Here is a 22356-nt window from a genome sequence, read left to right on the forward strand (position 1 = left end):
TGCAATACTCTGCCATCACATTTGACCTACCAAAATGAACCACTTCACACTTACCTGGGTTGAACTCCATCTGCCACTTCTCAGCCCAGTTTTGCATCCTATCAATGTCCCACTGTAACCTCTGACAGCCATCCACATGATCCATGACACCCCCAACATTTGTGTAATCAGAAAATTTACTAACACATCCCTCTACTTCCCCATCCAGGTCATTTATAAAAATCACAAAGAGTAAGGGTCCCAGAACAGATCCCTGAGGCACACCACTGGTGACTGACCTCCATGCAGAATATGACCCATCTACAACCACTCTTTGCCTTCTGTGGGCAAGCTAATTCAGGGTCCATAAAGCAATGTCCGCTTGGATCCCATGCCTCCTTACTTTCTCAATAAGCCTGGCATGGGGTACCATATCAAATGCCTTGCTGAAATACATATACACCATATCTACGGCTCTACCTTCATCAATGTGTTTAGTCACATCCTCAAAAAAAATTCAATTAGGCTCGTAAGGCATGACCTGCCCTTGACAAAGCCATACTGACTATTCCTAATCATATTATGCCTCTCCAAATGTTCATAAATCCTGCCTGTCAGGATCTTTTCCATCAAATTACCAACCACTGAAGTAAGACTCATTGGGCTATCTCTACGCCCCTTCTTGAATAAGGGAACAACAGCCACAACCCTCCAATCCTCCGGAACCTCTCCTGTCCCCAATGATGATGCAAAGATCATCGCCAGAGGCCCAGCAATCTCCTCCCTCACCTCCCACAGTAGCCTGGGGTACATCCCATCCGGTCCTGGTGACTTATCCAACTTGATGCTTTCTAAAAGCTCCAGCACATCGTCTTTCTCAATATCTACATGCTCAAGCTTTTTCAGTCCATTGTAAGTCATCCCTACAATCGCCAAGATCCTTTTCCGTAGTGAATACTGAAGCAAAATATTCATTAAGTACCTCTGCTATTTCCTCCGGTTCCATACACGCTTTTCCACTGTCACACTTGATTTGTCCTATAATGATCCCCTGACTAATGAAGGCCACCACCATATGCCTTCTCAACTGCCCTATCAAATTGCACAGCAACTTTGTGACTGTCTCCACAACTTCATTCGAAACAAATCAGAAACTTGGTCAAAGTTTTAAACCATGAATCCACCCTTTGGGAGGTGTAAATCTGTCTTCTTTCTGGGGAAATAACCCAGGAGCTTCTTCGCTGTTGAGCACAGATTCCAAATGGTTAGTGAAGGGCAGAGGATGTATGAGTGCCTCAAGGTCAAAGTAAGTTTATTATCGAAGTGTGTATGTTACTGTATACCACCTTGAGATTCGTTTTCTTGCAGGCATTTCACAGGAAAATAAAGAAATGCAAGAATTTATGAAAAGCTTCACTGAACTCCACTCGCCCCATCACTGAACTGTTCCCACATCTCAGTTTCTCAATATTTATTGCTTATTTATTATTCTTCTTCTTGTATTTGCACAGTTTGTTGTCTTTGGCACACTGAACACACAAGTTGGTGTGCTCTTCCATTGATTTTGTTATTCTATAGATTCGTTGAGTATACCCACAAGTAAAAGAATCTCGGGATCTTGTATGGTGACGTGCATGCATTTTCAACTTTGATAAAGACTGACAAACGTGCAAAAGACAAATTGTACAAATAAAGTATAGTGCTGAGAACCTGAGTTGTGAAGAGTCATTGAACGCAAGTCTATGGGTTTGGAATCAGTTTAGTGTTGAGATGGGTGAGGTTTTCCTTGCTGGGGCAGGAGCCTGATTGTTGAGGGGTAATAACTGTTCCTGGACCTGGGGGTGTGGAACCGAAGGTTTCTGCACCCGCTTCAGGCTGGCAGCAGCCAGAGGAGAGCATGCTGTTGGTGCTGGAGGCCCTTGGTGACGAATTCTGCTTTCTTGTGGCGGTGCTCAATGGTGGGGAGAGTTTTGCCTCTGACGGACTGGGCTGTATCCATCACTTTTTGCATCCTTTGCCGTTGTTGAAATGTGGAGCTTCCATTCCAAGCCGTGATGCAACCAACCAGAATACTTCTCCACTTTTATCTATAGAAGTTTGTCAGCTTTTTAAAAAAGAAAACAAAAACTTTGCCTCCCCGTAAGCCGAATGGTCTTTTTTGGGGGGTTCCTATAGGGGAGATACTGCGAGACGTGCCGCTCTAGCCGAGGGGTTGCTGATGGGTACTCGGTGAGAAGGTGTACGGGGATGGTGCTGTCGGTGGGAATGGGAGGCGCGCAGAGGGTTAACTCTGACCGCCGGGGGGGGGGGGGGGGGGAGGGGCTGTCCCTTCCACTCTCCGGCGCATTCCTTCCCAATCTCCGGCCGCCAGCATCTGATTAGAACCTTCTCCGAGACAACGGTCCTCGTTCCCCTGTCCAGCCCCCGGGATCGGCACTTGCAGCGGGCGCCCTCTGGGTCCCAACCCGGGACATGTGGACTGGAAGCGGTTCGCACAGCCGGCCGGGGTCCCCGTAAGTCGTTGAAACTTTTGAAAGCTCCGGCCGCTGTTTTCGACGCGAGTAGCGGTTCGGTGTGAGGAGGCCAGGGGTTAACGTAGGCATCGGACGTGGAATGACTGCCGTGCGCTCCTTCCCCGGGCAGAGAGCGGCTCCGCGCTCCCTCTCTCCGGGCACAGCTCGCTGCTGGGCAGGCACGGTCCGCCCCAAGAGGCAAGTGCCCATGAGAATTCTCCAGTGTAGGTCACCCACCTGAATTCCCCAGTTGGTTGGGTTGGCAATGCAGCCGAGGCCATTCGGCCCTCTGTGAGTCTGCTGTTGTAGAATAACTCTTACCAATCGCTCCGTTTTCTGCCCTGCACAGACATTCCTGCTGTTATATAACGGGGTAAGCGAACATTAAGCCCTTGACTAGAGTGCCTTCCTGGGTTAGTCCCATATTTCTGTATTTGACCCATATCCCTACCTTTCCTGTCCAAGAGTAATTTCATTGTTCTACTTGTACCTGCCTCAGCCACTTCCCTTGGCAGCTTGTTCAGTACATTGACCACCCTTGGTGAAAATCGCCCCTTGTGCCCCCTTTAATCTTTCCCTCTCCCTAAACCCATGCACTCTAGTTTTAAACTATAGCAAAAGGCTGACAATCTACCTTGTAGTAGGAGAGTCTAACACCAGGGCAACAGCCTCAGAGTAGAGCAGGAGCTCCCAACCTTTCTAATGCCATGGACCCCTACCATTTACCAAAGGATCTGTGGACTCCAGGTTGGAAACCCCTGGAATAGAGGGAGGCCCATTTAGAATGGAGATGAAGAGGAACTTTTTGCCCAGAGGGTGGTGAATCTGTGGAATTTGTTGCTACAACTGGCTGTGGAGGCCAAGTCATTGGGTATATCTAAAGCGGAGGTTCTTGATTAGTCAGGATGTCAAAGGTACAGGGAGAAGGCAGGAGAGAGGGGTGGAGAGGGATAATAAATCAGCTGTGATGGAATGGTGAAACAGACTTAATGGGCTGAGTGCCCCAATTTTGCTCCTGCATCTCATGGTGTCATGACTTTATAAACCTCTAATCTAACCTGTCAGCCTCCTTCACTCCAGGGGAAGAAAGCTCCAGCCTGTCTGCTCTTCCTGTAACTCAGATTCATCTTTCTCAATCTCCTCTATTTTCTAGGGGTACCCCATGCACCCTGTAGTGTGGTGACCAGAATTGCATACAGAACTCCAAATGTGGCCTACCTAATGTCTTGTTCTGTTTTCGCCATCAAGGACGCATATACAGAAAGGTGCTGGAAAAGGTCCAGTAGTATCATGAAGGATCTCGCCCACCCTACTCATGGACTGTCTGTCCCACTCCCATCAGGAAGGAGGCTGTGTAGCATCCACACCAGGGCCACCAGACTCAAAAACAGTTACCTTCCCCACGCAGTAAGGCTGATCAACACCTCCACACTCCAACCCACATTCCAAAGACCTGCGAGTTGGTAGGTTAATTGGTCATCGTAAATTGTCTTGTGATTGGCTAGGGATTAATTAGGGGAGGGCACAGCTCGAAGCCCCAGAAGGGCCTACTCCACACTGCATCTCAATACATAAATAAACCACCGCTACTTCATAACGTCCTGTCGGAGTCACCTTGTGTGCAGACTCCATGTCCTGTGTGACTCTATGACTCTATGGACAGACGATCGATCCATGTATATTATTCTGCTTTTCATTTTGTGCTGTTTCAGATCCAGAGTAACAATTATTTCATTCTCCTTTACACTTGTATACTGGAAATAACATTAAACAATCTTGAATACTTGAATGAACAGCAAGGTTCAGTTGGTCGGCATTCAGGATGAGGTAGTAAACTGGATTAGACGTTGGCTTTGTGGAAGGAGCCAGAGAGTGGTAGTAGATGGTTGCCTCTCTGACTGGAGGCCTGTGACTAGTGGTGTGCCACAGGGATCGATGCTGGGTCTTTTCTTGTTTGTTATCTATATCAAGGCACTGGATAAAAATGTGGTTAACTAGGTAAGCAAATTTGCAGATGACACCACAATTTGGGGCGTAGTGGACAGCGAGGAAGGTTATCATGGCATGCAGAGGGATGTGCTGGTGCAGACAAGTGCGAGGTTTTGCCTTCTGGTAGGGCCAACCAGTGTTGGTCTTACACGGTGAACGGTAGGGCACTGAGTGTGGTAGAACAAAGAGATCTGGGAATACAGGTACATAATTCGTACAGGTAAATCCCCAGGGACTGACAAGGTGTTCCCTCAGACCCTGCAGGAGAAAAGCGCAGAAATTGCTGGGGTCCTAGCAGAGATACTTAAATCATCCTTAGCAACAGGACTGCAGGATAGCCAATGTTGTTCCGCTGTTTAAAAAGGCTCTAAACATAAACCAGGAAATTATAGGCCGGTGAGTCTGACATCAGTTGTGGGAAAATTATTAGAAGGTATTCTAAGGGACTGGACTATATGTATGATTCAGGATAATTGGTATGGCTTCATGCATAGTAGGTCATGTCTAACCAATCTTGTAGCTTTTTGAGGAAGTTACCTGGAAAGAAGATGAAGGTAAGGCAGTAGATCTTGTCTATGTGGACTTTAGCAAGGCATTTGACAAGGTCGCACATGGGATGTTGATCAAAAAGGTTCAGTCGCCTGGTATTTAGGTTAAGATAGTAAATTGAATTAGACATTAGCTTTGTGGGAGAAGCCAGAGACTTGTAGTAGATGATTACCTGTGACAAGTGGTGTGCTGTGGGATTGGTGCTGGGTCTGTTTTTGTTTGTCATCTATAAGAAAGTTCTGGATGATAATGTGGCTAACTGGATCAGCAAATTTGTAGGTGACACCAAGATTGTGTTGTAGTGAACAGCGAGGAAGGCTTTCAGATGGGTACAGTAGTTGGGATGTTATGTTGAAGTTGTATAAGATGTTGGTGAGGCCTAATTTGGAGTATTGTGTGCAGTTTTGGTCACCTACCTACAGGAAAGATGTGAATTATTCACATAAGGTTGAAAGAGTGCAGAGAAAATTTACAAGGATGTCGCCGGGTCTAGAAAACCCGAGTTGTATGGAAGGTTGAATAGGTTAGGACTTTATTCCTTGGAACATAAAAGATTGAGAGGAAATTTGATAGAGGTATAGAAAATTGAGCATAGATAGATTAAATGCCACTGAGGTTGGGTGGGACTGCAAGTGAGGGTCATGGGTTAAGAGGGAAAGGTGAAGAGTTTAAGGAGAACCTGAGGGGAAACTTCTTCACTCAGAGGGTAGTGAGGGTGTGCAATGAGCTGCCAGCACAAGTGGTGCATGCAAGCTCGATTTCAACGATTAAGAGAAGTTTGGATGGGTACATGGATGGTAGGATACAGAGGGCTATGGTCCTGGTGCAGGCCGATGGGAATAGATAGCTTAAATGGTTTCAGCATAGATTAGATAGGCTGAAGGGCCTGTATCTGTGTTGTACTTCTCTGACTCTAACCAGGCCCTTCAGCCTTGGTTTTTCTCCAACCACCCTATAAATCTGATCTAATTCCACCTGCCTGTACACAGTCCATATCCTTCCATTCCCTGTGTGCCTGCGTCTGCCTACCTACGTCAAATGTCCCTGTTGCGTCTGCTTCCAACACCAGCCCTAGCCCCTCGTTACCAGTATGGATGTAAATATGGTAGCATAGCAGATAGCACAGTGCCATCAGTGCCAGTGATATGGGTTCAATTCCCGCAGCTGACTTTTAAGGAATTTGTATGTTTTTTTTGCCGTGACTGTGTGAGTTTCCTCCGGGTGCTCAGGTTTCCTTGCACATTCCAAAAACGTATGGGTTAGTAGGTTTATTGGACAGCGTGGGCTCGTTTGTCTAGATTGGCCTGTTACTGTGCCGTATCTCCAAGTTTTAAAAACTTGCCTTGTCTGTCCTCCCTCTCCTTAATGCCTTTTATATATGATCCTTCTACTCAGGAGGGGCAGATGCCGGGTGCTAAATGCTCTACCCCATCTATCCCTGGCATTCCTGACCAGTTTGTGCCCGTCGCCGGGACTGTGGAGGTGAATGTCACCATGATTTACAGGATTTGCGCCCACTGCTGGAATACTGGGAACTCCATCGGGGCCCCCTGACAATCTTTGTGTATCTTCCACTCCAGTTTTAGATGTGATCTGCCCCTTCTCTGTGTAGCACAAAAACAGGCTCTTCAGCCCATCTAGTCTGTGCTGAACCAATAATCTGCCTAGCCCCATCAACCTGCATCCAGACCACAGCCTTCCATATGCCCCCATCCATGTACCTACGCAAATTTCTCAAATGTTGAAATCAAACCCACATCCACACTCCCACCAGCAGCTCAGTCCAAACTCTCCCCTCCCTCATTGCTCCCATCAAGGAGATGGTACAGGACACAACCCCATGTTTCCTGGGACAGTTTCTTCCCTTCCAGCAGATTTCTGAAGAAGTGTATATGAGCTCATTGTCCATTTTTTTTAGATTATGAGGCCACTCAGTCCTCGTTTATTGTCATTTAGAAATGCATGCATTAAAAAATGATACAACGTTCCTCCAGAGAGATATCACAGAAACACAGGACAAACCAAGACTAAAACTGACAAAACCACATAATTATAACATATAGTTACAACAGTGCAAAGCAATACCATAATTTGATAAAGAGCAGACCACGGGCATGGTAAAAAAAAAAGTCTCAAAATCCCGATAGCCCCATCATCTCACGCAGCCGGTAGAAGGGAGGAACTCTCCCCACCATGAACCTCCAAGCGCCGCCAACTTGCCAATGCAGCACCATTGGAAGCACCCGACCGCAGCGGACTCTGACTCTGTCCGAGAACTTCGAGCCTCCGACACAGCCTCTCCGAGCACCATCCTCTGCCAAGCGTTTCGACCCCGCCCCGGCCGCCGAGCAACAAGCAAAGCCGAGGACTCGGGGCCTTCTCCTTGCTTGTATTTTTTTCTTTTTTTTTCTCTATTTACATTAGTTATCTAATTTAAGGTCCTCCTTGTGTTCCCCTTAAACATTTCACCTTTTACCCTTAACCAATCACCTTTAGTTGTCTCACCCCAACTCAGTGGAAAAAGCCTGCTGTGGTTATCCTGCCTGTGGACAGTTGTGGAGACGGTTCAGGGAGAGCGATTTCCCTGGCTGTGGACAGTTTTGGAGATGGTTCAGGGAGGGTGATTACCCTGGCTGTGGGACAGTTTTGGAGACGGTACGGGCAGGGCAATTTCCCTGGCTGTGGGACTGTTTTGGAGACGGTTCAGGGAGGGTGATTACCCTGACTGTGGATGGTTTTGGAGACGGTTTGGGCAGGGCGATTACCCTGGCTGTGGGACTGTTTTGGAGACGGTTCAGGGAGGGTGATTTCCCTGGCTGTGGGACTGTTTTGGAAACAGTTCAGGGAGGGTGATTACCCTGGCTGTGGGACTGTTTTGGAGACGGTTCGGGCAGGGCGATTACCCTGACTAGACGGTTTTGGAGACGGTTCAGGGAGGGCGATTTCCCTGGCTGTGAGACTGTTTTGGAGACGGTTCAGGGAGGGTGATTTCCCTGGCTGTGGGACTGTTTTGGAGACGGTTCAGGGAGGGCGATTTCCCTGGCTGTGGGACTGTTTTGGAGACAGTTCAGGGAGGGCGATTACCCTGGCTGTGGACGGTTTTGGAGACGGTTCGGGCAGGGCGATTACCCTGGCTGTGGGACTGTTTGGGAGACGGTTCAGGGAGGGCGATTACCCTGACTGTGGACGGTTTTGGAGACGGTTCGGGCAGGGCGATTACCCTGGCTGTGGGACTGTTTTGGAGACGGTTCAGGGAGGGTGATTTCCCTGGCTGTGGGTCTGTTTTGGAGACGGTTCAGGGAGGGCAATTACCCTGGCTGTGGACCAGTTTTGGAGAAGGTGCTGACCACTGCGTTCACAGGCTGTAGAGTCCCACGATCTATTCAGATGGTAACGGGCCGCTCTGCCCAGTTATACCTATGTGTCCAACTAAACTATATCTTTGGAATGTGGGCAGAGACTGGATGACCCAGAGGAAACCCAGGCGATCGCAGAGAAGGCCCCCTTACAGAGAGTGCCAGGAATTGAACCCGGGTCTCGGGCTCTGTGCCAGCATTAAACTAACTGTGCCTCTCAAAGGTGGTGCAGATGGATTTCAGCCACGGTCTGAGTTCCTCTAGAATTTTGTGTATGTTCTCCTATTCCGAGTCTGTGCCCTCTGGTCTTAGACCCCACGTTTTGAAGCCTCCTCTCCACCTAGGCCGCAGTTTCACAAACTCGGGCCCACAGAGCCCTGGGTCAATGGTAGGAGTCCATGGCATAAAAAAAGGTTGTGACCTCCAGAGGTTAGGTTTCAGTGAGATCCCCGGCCGTTCCTTGTTGCATTGCTGGGATAAAAACTCACTCGACACAGACTGAGCACGTGCCCATGGCACATTTCCCAGGCCAGATTGGGGGGGTGCTCTTGGAGCATTCAAACCTGGATCTGTACCATTCAATGTAGAGTGCAGGAACAAGCCCTTCAACCCATCTTATCTGTGCTAACTATGTGCCTAGATACAGTCCATATTCCTTCATTCCCTGCTGACTTTATCACAAAGACTTCAGCACCCTGCAAGTCAAGTCAAGTCACTTTTTATTGTCATTTCAACCATAACTGCTGGCACAGGACATAGTGAAAATGAGACAACGTTTTCCAGGACCATGGTGCTACGTGAAACAATACAAAAACTACACTGAACTACATAAGAAAAAAACACAAAAACTACACTAGACTACAGACCTACCCAGGACTGCATAAAGTGCACAAAACAGTGCAGGCATTACAATAAATAATAAACAAGACAATAGGCACAGTAGAGGGCAGTAGGTTGGTGTCAGTCCAGGCTCTGGGTATTGAGGAGTTTGATGGCTTGGGGGAAGAAACTGTTACATAGTCTGGTCGTGAGAGCCCGAATGCTTCGGTACCTTTTGCCAGATGGCAGGAGGGAGAAGAGTTTGTATGAGGGGTGCGTGGGGCCCTTCATAAAACTGTTTGCTTTACGGATGCAGCGTGTGGTGTAAATATCTCTAATGGCGGGAAGAGAGATCCCGATGATCTTCTCAGCTGACCTCACTATCTGCTGCAGGGTCTTGCGATCCGAGTTGGTGCAATTTCCGAACCAGGCAGTGATGCAGCTGCTCAGGATGCTCTCAATACAACCTCTGTAGAATGTGGTGAGGATGGGGGGTGGGAGATGGACTTCTCTCAGCCTTCGCAGAAAGTTTAATGCAACAGGGTGCATTTAAGATCACCCTGCCATTCAAGATCGTGGCTGCAATCCAACCGCACTGCTTTTGGGCAGCATTCTGATGAAGGGCCTAGGCCCGACACATTGAGTGTTTATTCCTCTCCATAGACGCTGTCTGACCTCCTGAGTTGCTGCAACACTTCGTGTGTTACTCCAAATTTCCAGCATCTGCAGAATCTCTTGTGCTCAGAATAGGATGCCCCTTTACAAGAGCAATGAGGAGGAATTTCTATAGCCAGCGAGTGGTGAATCTGTGGAATTCATTACCATGGATAGCTGTGGATATTTAAAGCAGAGGTAGATAGATTCTTGACTCAGGGTCTCAAAGGTTGCAGGGGAAGGCAGGAGAATGTGATTGGGGGGGGGGGGGGAACAAATCAGCCATAATTGAATGGTGGAGCGAACTCAATAAGCCAAGAGGTCTAGTTCTGCTCCTACATTTTGTGGTCTTTGGAGGTTTCCACTTCCTGTGAAAGGTCGCTGGGTTTTTTGTTGGTGTTCTGCCACTTAGTCATCTTTCCCCAGTTTGTGGCTGTGTATAATGAGCTGGATTTATCAACACCGACTGTAGTCAAGCACTCTCGGCTGGGACTTTCCTGCTCTGGCAAAAGCTTTCTAGTCTGGGGCAGGAGAGGGCAGAATCTTGATTCTTTGTTAAGTGAACATCCTCTGTGTATCTAGTTGCTGTGGATTGGGTGTGACGATGTTTTGTCTTTGAGGGTGAGTGAGGAGGAGTGTAAATAGGCTCCAGGATTAAATTGGTCAAGTTCAAAGTAAATTTACTGACAAAGTACATGTATGTCACCAGTTCATTTTCTTGCAGGCATTCACAGTAACTACAAAGAAACACAATAGAATCAATGAAAGACCATACGCAACAGGACAAACAAACAACCAGTGTGCAAAAGATGACAAGCTGCAAATAAAAATAAGCAATAAATATTGAGAACATGAGATGACGAGTCTGTGCAAGTGAGTCCATAGATCGTGGGAACATTTCAGCAATGGGGCAAGTGAAGTTATCCCCTCTGGTTCAAGAGCCTGATGGTTATGGTTGAGGAGTAATAACTGTTCCTGATCATTGGCCCCGCTCCAGGCCAGAAGGGTCAAATACTAGAGAATACCTCGGGTGAGAGGGGATCGTTAAAGGTGATACACAGGTTAAGCTGAGGTCAGTGTCTGGAATTGCTTCCAGGGACAGTGGAAGCAGGTGATGTTGGGGTTGATGGGATAATAAATCAGCCGTGATGGAATGGCAGAACAGACTTTGATGGGCTGAATGCCTAATTCTGCTCATGTGTCTTGTATGCAGACAGAAAGGACTGGTTTAATTTGGCATGATGGTCAGGATAGACGTAATGGGCTAAAAAGCCTGTGACTGTGGTGTTCCATTGACGAGCAGTGCTGGTGGTATCAAGACAAGTCTCCAAGACTATCTGAGAGAGTAGAGCTGAGGTCCAACCCAGTGAGGATGAGAGGAAGACCTTGTCAGCAGAAACGTCATTCTCTGGAAAGGGAGAAAGGTGAAACGAGGGTTAGAGGTGTAAATGGAATGGTCGGATTGGATCTCCCCCCCCCCCCCCACTCCAGTGAAGTGCAACGGGTTAGAGTGAAGGAGTTCAGACCACCCTCTGAAATATTAGGAGGCACAGAAACAGGCCCTTCAGCCCATCTAGTCCCTGCTAAACTGTAGTTTTGCCTAGACTCATAAATCTGCACCTGGAGCAGGGGTTTCCAACCTGGGGTCCTTGCTTAATGGTATAATTATGGTTAGGAGCTCCTGAAGAGCTATAGCACGCTACTACACAAAACAGGCTCTTCTGCCCATCTAGTCCGAACTGTTCTTCTGCCTGGTCCCATCGACCTGCACCAGGACCAAAGCCCTCCGTACCCCTCCCATCCGTGTACCTATCCAAACTTCCCTTAAACATCGTATTCAAACCAGCATCCACCACTTCCACCAGGGGTTGGTTCCACACTCTCACCACCTTCTGAGTGAAGGAGCTTGAGTTCCCCTTAAGTATTTGACCTTTCACTCCTAGCCTATGACCTCCAGTTCTAAACTGAGGTGTGTGGTGAAGAAGTAATGTGTGTGTCAATGGAACTGTTGAAGGTTAAAGTGCCAGCTGTCCAAGTTGGCCTGACTCCCTCCTGTTTAATCAATCCTGTTGCCTGTTGAATAAGTAACCGGCATGTAGCGACATGACTGAGCTTCAGTGCATTGTGGGAAGCTTTGAACTGCTGCCCCACTTTATCTTCCGTAGTGCTCGGAGATTTGATCTTAATTGCAGCAACAAATGAGCGTCCAGACCTGGTGACCCTCTGTTGGCATTGACCTCGGCAGCAAACATTCAACCATCTATCTTGTAATGCATTCTTCCCGTAGTGTTTTGACTTCAGGCATTGCTCGCTAGCTTTCTGCGTTTCGATAAATCACAGCATTGTTTCAAGCTGCTTGTAATCCTCCTGATCCCATCTTTGTACAGCATTCATCTGTATTCTCTACTTCCAATGCACTCCTGGCAAAAAAAAAATGAAAGTTTTGAGTACAAGAGTTGGAGTTGTATAAGACACTGGTGAGGCCCAATTTGGAATATTGTGTGAAGTTTTGGTCACCTGCCTACAGGAAAGATGTCAATAAGATTGGAAAAAGCACAGAGGAACTTTGAAAAGGACTTGGGGACCTGAGTCATGGGGAAACGTTGAACAGGTTCGGACTTTATTTCCCGGAGCAAAGGAGAATGAGGGGAGATTTGATAGAGATAGGGAAGATTGAGGGGTATAGATGGGGTTAATGCAAGCAGGCTTTTTCCACTGAGGCTGGGTGAGAAAACAACTGGAGGTTAAAGGTGAAGGGTGAAATATTTAAGGGGAACCCGAAAGGGAGCTTCCTCAGACAGAGGGGGGTGGTGAGAGTGTGGAAGGAGCTGCCGGTGGATGCGGGTTCAATTTCAATAAGATAAAGGAGTGGAAGCAGACTACTCGGCCCATCGAGTCTGCTTCGTACAACACACTAGTTACTTAGAACACAATACTTAAGAGAAGAACTTAGATGGGAGGGTTATGGTCCAGGTGTGGATTGATGGGACTAGGCAGAACAAGAATCTAGTATGGACTTGATGGCCTGAAAGTCCTGTTTCCGTGCTGTGGCACTCTATGACCTTGACACATCTTGACCTGAAATCTGCAATCTCTTGTGTTTCTGAAGATGTCCTACACAATGAAATGTGAGCCAAACTCTTCACCTAAAATCCACTGATACCGTCCCAGCCTAGGGAAACATTCCCGTCACTTTAGATTCGAGAACAGGAGCTCCTGATAACAGCATGAGACATAGGAGCAGAATTAGGCCATTCAGCCCATCGAGTCTGCTCCACTATTCCATCAGTGCTGATTTATTATCCCTCTCAACCCCATTCCCCTGCCTTCTCCCCGTAAACTTTGACACCCTTATTGAAAAAGAATCTATCCACCTCCGCTTTAAATATTCCCAATGACTTGGCCGCCACAGCCATCTGTGGCAATGAATTCCTCAGATTCACCAGCCTCTGGCTAAAGAAATTCCTCCTCATCTGTTCTAAAGGGACGTTCCTCTGTTCTGAGGCTGTACCCTCTCGTCCTAGAGTGCCCCACTATAGGAAACCTCATCTTCTCCACGTCTACTCTATCTAAGCCTTTCAATATTCAGCAGATTTCTTTCTTTTCAAATCTTTCTATTGTTATATTATACAAAAAAATAACACGAGTACATTGAAGTAACAACACTTACAATGTCTCAAAAAAGACATTATCTTAAAGACTGAAAAAAAAATTTTGTGATAACAAAAAACCTACTAGGCAGAAAAGTGAGGAAAAAAAAAGAACTCATTAGGTGTTCAACCCCGGAGTCATGTGTCGTACAAAAAGCTTCTAAAAATAAACAACAAACTGCCAGCAAGAAAAGAAAGTAGTCTATTTTTATAGTATCACACATCAAAGTTGCTGGTGAACGCAGCAGGCCAGGCAGGATCTCTAGGAAGAGGTACAGTCGACGTTTCGGGCTGAGTCCTGACGAAGGGTCTCGGTCTGAAACGTCGACTGTACCTCTTCCTAGAGATGCTGCCTGGCCTGCTGCGTTCACCAGCAACTTTGATGTGTGTTGCTTGAATTTCCAGCATCTGCAGATTTCCTCATGTTTGTATTTTTTTAGTATATTGAGTAGATCTCAATGAGACCTCCTCCCCCCCCCCCCAATTCTTTTATTCTTCAGCAAGTAGAGGCCCAGAGCCATCACACTCTTCATATGTTGATGCTCTTAATCCCCAGATAATCCTTGTGAACCTCCTCTGAACCTTGGTACACACTCCACTCCCTCCCTGCCCCCTACATTTTAGGATTCAAAGCCTATGCATTTCACTCTGAGTAGGCGGCGCATGCTATTGGGTCTTGTAATTGGTAGATCTTTGCTGACATAGGAATTCTCAAAGGAAAGGTGGCCTTCTAGCCACCCTGAGGAAGGGTCCCTGCCTGAAACACCGACTGTTTAATCATTTCCATGGATGCTGCCTGACCTGCTGAGTTCTCCCAGCATTGTGTATGTGTTGCTCTGGATTTTCAGCATCTGCAGAGTCTCTGATGTCTCTGACTGTGTGTTGTACTTGTGCTCACTGTTGGTTCATGTGCAAGAATGTCAATGTTTTTTTAAAATTTGAAAACATTTATAAAATAAATCACTTGGTGTACCACCAGCCATATCTTTGGCTGTTCTCACAGCCCATACAGATTAGATTAGCTTTATTTCTTGCATATCCATCAAAACGTAGTGAAATACAACATCTGATGTGCGGGGGGCAACCTGTGCGTGTTGCCTCGCAGGTACTGCATGCCTGCAATCTCGTGACCTAACCCGTACTGTACACCTTTAGAATGTGGAAACAACCTGGAGCACCCAGAGGAAACCCATACGCTTATGGGGAGAACGTCCAAACTCCTCACAGGCAGCGACGGGAATCGAACCCTGGTCGCTGGCACTGTAAATGAGCTAACCGCTATGCTGCTGTTCCAGGTGCAGAGCCTTCAACCTGCAACAGCAAGTGGATCTGCCTGCCTGCCGTGTTTCCCCCACCTCTTCTTCCAGATTCCAGTGTCTGCGGTCTCTTCTGTCTCCTCTAGTTTCCTAGACCTGTCATCCTCAACGGTTTAAAGTCTTGTCTTAGGAAGACAAGCATGGAGCGCTGTTGCAGGAAAGTAGTATCCATCATCAAGGACCCCCTCATCACCCAGGCCACGCTCTCTTCTCGCTGCTGCTGTCAGGCAGGAGGTACAGGAGCCTCAGGACCCACACCACCGGGTTCAGGAGCAGTTACTACCCCTCAACTATCAGGGTCTTAAACGACAGGGGATAACTTCACTCATCCCAACAGTGAATTGATCCCACAACCTGGACTCGCTTTCAACGATTCTTCATCTTATTCTCAATATTTATTTCTTATTATTTTATTTTCCTTTTGTATTTGCACAGTTGTCTTTTTGTTTGTCCATCCTGTTGGGGCAGTCTTTCACTGAACTATTGTTTCTTGTATTTACTATGAATGCCTGCAAGAAAATGAGTCTCGGGGTTGTACATGGTGACTCGTGTCTACTTTGATAATTTACTTCGAACTTTTTGAGTTTTGACACAAATTTTCTTCCCTGATAACTTTCCGTAACTCACTTTTAAGGAGCAAGAAATTCTTTAGACGCTGGAAATTCAGAGCAAAACACAGGAGATGCTGGAGGAACTCAGCAGGTCAGACAGCACCTATGGAGGAAATGTTTCAGGCCAAGTCTCTTCAGGAACTTGGTGCTGTGGCTGTGGCTGTGGCTGGATTGTTTTTTACTTCAAGGAAACTATAAGTAAGCCATCGCCTGATGGCATGCTTGTGTTTCCTGATCCACCAAATTACCCCTACCTTTTGATAGCTTTTTTTTTGTTCCAATTTTAAAAACCTTGGCTTCACATTAAACTGAATCACTTGTGCAATTTGTCATTAATCCTCTTGCTACCAATTAAAACTTGCCCTTGAGGCAAAATGCTGGATTAACTCAGCAGGACAGGCAGCATCTATGGAGGGGAGTAACAGTCAACATTCCCAGATCCTTTCATCAGGATGCAAGTCCAGGATCTTAAGCTGGTTCTGGTCATCTCCTTTTAAGAATGATGTGGCTCTTTTTAAGAATGATATAACCATATAACAATTACAGCACGGAAACAGGCCATCTCGGCCCTTCTAGTCCGCGCCGAGCTCTTACTCTCACCTAGTCCCACTGACCTGCACTCAGCCCATAATCCTTATTCCTTTCCTGTCCATATAGCTGTCCAATTTAACTTTAAACGACAACATTGAACCTGCTTCAACCACTTCAGCTGGAAGCTCGTTCCACACAGCTACCATTCTCTGAGTAAAGAAGTTCCCCCTCATGTTACCCCTAAACTTTTGCCCTTTAACTCTCAACTCATGTCCTCTTGTTTGAGTCTCCCCCACTCTCAATGGAAAAAGCCTATCCACGTCAACTCTATCAATCCCTCTCATAATTTTAAATACCTCCAGTCCCCCCTCAACCTTCTAAGCTCCAAAGACCCAACTTGTTCAACCTTTCTCTGTAACTTAGGTGATGAAACCCAGGTAACATTCTAGTAAACTTTCCCCATACTCTCTCTATTTTGTTGACATCTTTCCTATAACTTGGTGACCAAAACTGTACCGAATATTCCAAATTTGGCCTCACCAATGCCTTGTACAATTTCAACATTACATCCCAACTCCTATACTCCATGCTCTGATTTATAAAGGCCAGCATACGAAAAGCTTTCTTCACCACCCTATCCACATGAGATTCCACCTTCAGGGAACTATGCACCATTATTCCTAGATCACTCTGTTCCACCGCATTCCTCAATGCCCTACCATTTACCAAGTACTATGATATGGCAGCTTTAGAGAGTGCAAAGGAGATTTACCAGGATGCTGAAGGGTCCTGATAAAGGGTTTTTGCCTCTTTATTCATCTCCACAGACACTGCCTGACCTGCTGAACTCCTCCAGTATTTTGTGCGTTGCTCTGGATTTCCAGGATGCTGCCTGGAGAAGAGATCATCTCTTTTGAGGGTTGGCTGAGCGATCTAGGGCTTTTCTCTTTGGAGTGAAGGAGGGTGAGAAGTGATGTGGTAAGGGTGTACAAGATCATAAGACACGTAGATGGTGGACAACCAGGGACTTTTCCCAGGGTGGGAGTGGCTAATATGAGGAGGCATAATTTTAAGGTGATTGGAGGAAATTATAGGAGAATGTCAGGGGTAGTTTTTTGCAGTTTGGTGGTGGGTGTGTGGAACACCCTCCCTGGGGTGGTGATAAAGGCTGATATGTTAGGGATATTTAAGAAACTCTTAGATAGGCACATGGGTGATAGAAAAATTGATTGTGATAAGACCTTTAAAAAATAAGAGCAGAATGAGGCCATTCAGTCCATCAAGTCCGCACAGCCATTTCATCATGGTTGATCCCGTTCAACTCCATACCCCTGCCTTCTCGCCATATCCTTTGATGCAGCGACCAATGGGGAATCTTATCAACTTCCGCTTTGAATGTACCCACAGACTTATCATCCACTGCTGTCTGGCAGAGCATTCCATAGATTTACTACGCTCTGGCTAAAAAAAAAAATCCTTCTTACTTCTGTTCTAAAAGGTCACCCCTCAATTTTGAGGCTGTGTCCTCTAGTTCCAGATACCCTTACCAAAGGAAACATCCTCTCCACATCCACCCGATCTAGCCCTGTCAACATTCGGTAGGTTTCAATGAGATGCCCCAGCATTCTTCTAAATTCCAGTGAGTTCAGGCCCAAAGCTGCCAAACACTCATGTATTAACCCTTTCATTCCTGGAAACATCCTCATGAACCTCCTCTGGACTCCCTCCAATGACAACACATCCTTTCTGAGATATGGAGCCCAAACCTGTTGACAATACTTCAAGTGTGGCCTGACTAGTGTCTTATAAAGGCTCAGCATTATCTCCTTGCTTTTATATTCTATTCTACTTGAAATAAATGCCAACATTGCATTTCCCGCATTTACTACAGACACAACCTGTGAACTAACTTTCTGGGAGTCTTGCACGAGGACTCCTAAGTCCTTCTGCACCTCTGATGTTTGAACCTTCTCCCCATTTAGATAATAGTCCACACTGTTGTTGCGTTTACCAGACTCAGACATTTCCGAACACTGTATTCCATCTGCCAGTTTTTTTCTCATTCTTCCAATTTGCCTAAGTCCTGCTGCAATCGCATTGGTTCCTCGGCATTACCTACCCCTCCGCCTATCATTGTAACATCTGCAAACTTTGCCACAAAGTCATCAATTCCATTAACTAAATCATTGACAAACAATGTGATAAGTAGCAGTCCCAATACTGACTCCTGAGGAACATCGCTAGTCACTGGCAGTCAACCAGAAAAGGCCCCTTTTATTCCCATTCACTGCCTCCTGCCTGTCAGCCATTCCTCTATCCATGTCAGTATCTTTCCTGTAATATCATAGGATTTTATCTTGTTAAGCAGCCTCATGTGTGGCACCTTATCAAACACCTTCTGAAAATCCAAGTAAATGACATCCACTGCCTCTCCTTTGTCCACCCTGCTTGTTACTTTTTCGAAGAACTCTACCAGATTTGTCAGGCAAGATTTCCCTTCACAGAAACCATGCTAACTTTGACTCACTTTATCATTAGTCTCCAAGTACCCTGAAACCTCGACCTTAATAATGGAATCCAACACTTTCCCAATTACAGAGGTTAGGCTAACTGGCCTATAGTTTCCTCACAACACACATAAAAGTTGCTGGTGAACGCAGCAGGCCAGGCAGCATCTCTAGGAAGAGGTGCAGTTGACGTTTCAGGCCGAGGCCCAGTCCTGACGAAGGGTCTCGGCCTGAAACGTCGACTGCACCTCTTCCTAGAGATGCTGCCTGGCCTGCTGCATTCACCAGCAACTTTTATGTGTGTTGCTTGAATTTCCAGCATCTGCAGAATTCCTGTTGTTTATAGTTTCCTCACTTTTGTCTTCCTCCTCAGTGACATTTACAATTTTCCAGTCCTCCGCCAGAATCAAATGATTCTTGAAGGATCGTGACCTATGCATCCATTATCTGTTCAGCAATCTCTCTCAGGACTCTGGCATGTAGTCCATCTGGTCCAGGTGACTTATCCATTAAGATGTTTCAGTTTGCCTCACACTTTTTCCGTTGTAATAGCAGTGGCACTCCCTCCTGCTCCCTGACACTCACGGACCTCTGGCACACTGCTAATGTCTTCCACAGTGAAGACAGATGCAAAGTACCCATTCAGTTTATCTGCCACTTCTTTGTCCCCCATTACAACCTCACCAGCATCATTTTCCAGTGGTCCAATACCAACTCTCACTTCCCTTTCACTCTTTATATAACTGGAAAAAAAAATTCTGGTATCCTGCTTTATAGTAGACCATAAGACATAGGAGCAGAATAGCAGGATACTAAAGGTTTTATCGGCTAGTTTTCCCTCATATTTTTATCTGTTCCCTTGTAGCTTTTTTTAGTTGCCTTTTGTTAGATTTTAAAAGTTTCCCAATCATCCAACTTCCCACTTTGCCCTTTCCTTGGCTTTTATGCAGTCCTTAACTTCCTTTGTCTGCCATATCTGCCCGCCCCTGCCGTTCGAGAGCTTTTTCTTCTGTGGGACGTATTTACCCTGTGCCTTGTGAACTATTCCCACAGACTTCAGCCACCTCTGTTCTCCCATCAACCCCGTCAGCAGTCCCCTCCAATCCACCTGGGCAAGCTCCTCTCATGCCTCTGTAATTCCCTTTATTCCACTGCGATACAGATACATGTGACTTCTGCTTCCCCTCTCAAATTGCAGCATGAATTCAGTCATATTATGATCACTGTCTCCTAAGGGTTCCTTTACATTAAGCTCCCTAATAAAGCATTGGAGAGAGATAGGAACAGACAAGATAGAAAAGTGTTTAATTGGAGTAAGGGGAATTATGAGGCTATCAGGCAGGAAATTGGAAGCTTAAATTGGGAACAGATGTTCTTAGGGAAAAGTACAGAAGAAATGTGGCAAATGTTCAGGGGATATTTGTGTGGAGTTCTGCATAGGTACGTTCCAATGAGACAGGGAAGTTATGGTAGGGTACAGGAACCGTGGTGTACAAAAGCTGTAATAAATCTAGTCAAGAAGAAAAGTAAAGCTTACGAAAGGTTCAGAGAGCTAGATAATGTTAGAGATCTATAAGATTATAAGGCTAATAGGAAGGAGCTTGAGAATGAAATTAGGAGAGCCAGAAGGGGCCATGAGAAGGCCTTGGCAGGCAGGATTAAGGAAATCCCCAAGGCATTTTACAAGTATGTGAAGAGCAAGAGGATAAGTCGTGAAAGAATAGGACCTGTCAAGTGTGACAGTGGGAAAGTGTGTATGGAACCGGAGGAAAAAGGAGAGGTACTTAATGAATACTTTACTTCAGTATTCACTATGGAAAAGGATCTTGGTGATTGTAGTGATGACTTGCAGCAGACTGAAAAGCTTGAGCATGTAGATATTAAGAAAGAGGATGTGCTGGAGCTTTTGGAAAGCACCAAGTTGGATAAGTTGCCAGGACCGGATGAGATATACCCCAGGCTACTGTGGGAGGTGAGGGAGGAGATTGCTGAGCCTCTGGTGATGATCTTTGCATCATCAATGGGGACAGGAGAGGTTCCAGAGGATTGGAGGGTTGTGGATGTTGTTCCTTTATTCAAGAAAGGGAGTAGAGATAGCCCAGGAAATTATAGACCAGTGAGTCTGACTTCAGTGGTTGGTAAGTTGATGGAGAAGATCCTGAGAGGCAGGATTTATGAACCTTTGGCGAGGTATAATATGATTAGGAATAGTCAGCATGGCTTTGTCAAGGACAGGTCATGCCTTACGAGCCTGATTCTATTTTTTGAGGATGTGACGAAACACATTGATGAAGGAAGAGCAGTAGATGTAGTGTATATAGATTTCAGCAAGGCATTTGATAAGGTACCCCATGCAAGGCTTATTGAGAAAGTAAGGAGGCATGGGATCCAAGGGGACATTGCTTTGTGGATCCAGAACCGGCTTGCCCACAGAAGGCAAAGAGCAGTTGTAGACGGGTTATGTTCTGTGTGGAGGTCGGTGACCAGTGGTGTGCCTCAGGGATCTGTTCTGGAACCCTTACTCTTCATGATTTTTATAAATGACCTGGATGAGGAAGTGGAAGGATGGGTTAATAAGTTTGCTGATGAGACAAAGGTTGGGTGTGTTGTGAAGAGTGTGGAGGGCTGTCAGAGGTTACAGCGGGACATTGATAGGATGCAAAACTGGGCTGAGAAGTGGCAGATGGAGTTCAACCCAGATAAGTGTGAAGTGGTTCATTTTGGTAGGTCAAATATGATGGCAGAATATAGTATTAATGGTAAGACTCTTGGCAGTATAGAGGATCAGAGGGGTCTTGGGGGTCCGAACCATAGGACGGTCAATGCATCTACACATGTTGACTATGTGGTTAAGAAGGCACATGGTGTATTGGCCTTCATCAATCGTGGAATTGAATTTAGGAGCCGAGAGGTAATGTTGCTGCTATATATGACCCTGGTCAGACCCCACTTGGAGTACTGTGCTCAGTTCTGGTCACCTCACTACAGGAAGGTTGTGGAAGCCATAGAAAGGGTGCAGAGGAGATTCACAAGGATGTTGCCTGGATTGGGGAGCATGCCTTATGAGAATAGGTTGAGTGAACTCGGTCTTTTCTCCTTGGAGCGATGGAGGATGAGAGGTGACCTGATGGAGATGTATAAGGTGATGAGAGGCATTGATCACGTGGATAGTCAGAGGCTTTTCCCCAGGGATGAAATGGTTGCCACAAGAGGACACAGGTTTAAGGTGCTGGGGAGTAGGTACAGAGGAGATGTCAGGGGTAAATTTTTTTAGGCAGAGAGTGGTAAGTGTGTGGAGTGGGCTGTTGCCTCGGATACAATAGGGTCTTTTTGGATAGGTACATGGAGCTTAGAAAAATAGAGGGTTATGGGTAAGCCTAGTAATTTCTAAGATAGGTGCATTTTCAGCACAGCATTGTGGGCCGAAGGGCCTCTGTTGAGCAGTAGGTTTTCTATGTTTCTAATGAGATTTGGGATATTACACAACACCCAATCGAAGATAACCTTTCCCTGAGTAGTCTCAAGCACAAGCTGTTCTTAAAAAGTCATCTTGTAGGCATTCAACAAATTCCCTCTCCTGCGATCTGACACCAACCTGATTTTCTCAATCTCCTTGTGTAATGAAGCCCCCATTACAATCGTGACATTACCCTTATTACATGCCTTTTCCACCTCCCTTTGCAATCTCAACCCCACATCTTGGCTACTATTTGGAGGCCTATATATGATTCCCATAATTTTTTTTTACCCTTGCAGCTTCTTAACTCCACCCACAAAGATTTGACATTCCCTGACCATATATCGCCTCTTTCTAAAGGTGCAAGTCCAATTCTTGCCAGCACAGCCACACCTCAGCCTGTACAGGTGTCCCCCGCTTTTCGA

General features: G+C 46.3%; 1 protein-coding gene across 2 annotated transcripts in view; it reads left to right on the plus strand.

Annotated features, from left to right (window-relative positions):
- The first annotated feature begins 2313 nt into the window (after nucleotides 1–2313).
- The window catches only part of dab2 (DAB adaptor protein 2), an 82938-nt gene continuing 62895 nt past the window's right edge, over nucleotides 2314–22356 (plus strand). For both annotated transcript variants that reach the window (XM_072257084.1, XM_072257085.1), the window contains exon 1: nucleotides 2314–2492. The gene's annotated coding sequence lies outside the window, so the exon portion shown is untranslated. The remainder of the gene's footprint in view (nucleotides 2493–22356) is intronic.

The sequence above is a fragment of the Mobula birostris genome, chromosome 5 (genome assembly GCF_030028105.1).
Source record: "Mobula birostris isolate sMobBir1 chromosome 5, sMobBir1.hap1, whole genome shotgun sequence".
NCBI lineage: Eukaryota > Metazoa > Chordata > Chondrichthyes > Myliobatiformes > Myliobatidae > Mobula > Mobula birostris.